This window comes from Penaeus monodon, chromosome 24 (assembly GCF_015228065.2).
Source record: "Penaeus monodon isolate SGIC_2016 chromosome 24, NSTDA_Pmon_1, whole genome shotgun sequence".
Taxonomy (NCBI): domain Eukaryota; kingdom Metazoa; phylum Arthropoda; class Malacostraca; order Decapoda; family Penaeidae; genus Penaeus; species Penaeus monodon.
In genome coordinates, this window is record NC_051409.1 from 15,084,494 (window position 1) to 15,084,799 (window position 306).

Genomic DNA, 306 nt, shown 5'->3' on the forward strand with positions numbered 1-306 from the left:
CAAACATGCATTAAACGACATACATACACGCAATGCCTATCTTGATATATACATTATGTGCCCCCCTCCCACTACACACATGCACAGAATGTATATACGTTCACGTGCATGCAAAGCTTCCCATGCACAAGAGGCCAACAAAATCTCTTACCACAGTCATGGCGGCGGTGAATGATGTCGACGTGGCAGATGAAAGAAAAACGACTGGAAGATTAGCTTCTCAGGGCCATCTAGCACTCCTTGGGGGACGAGGGGTGGGGGGTTGGAGGGGGGGGAAGTGAGGTTCACAGGGAGCGAGAAGAACAC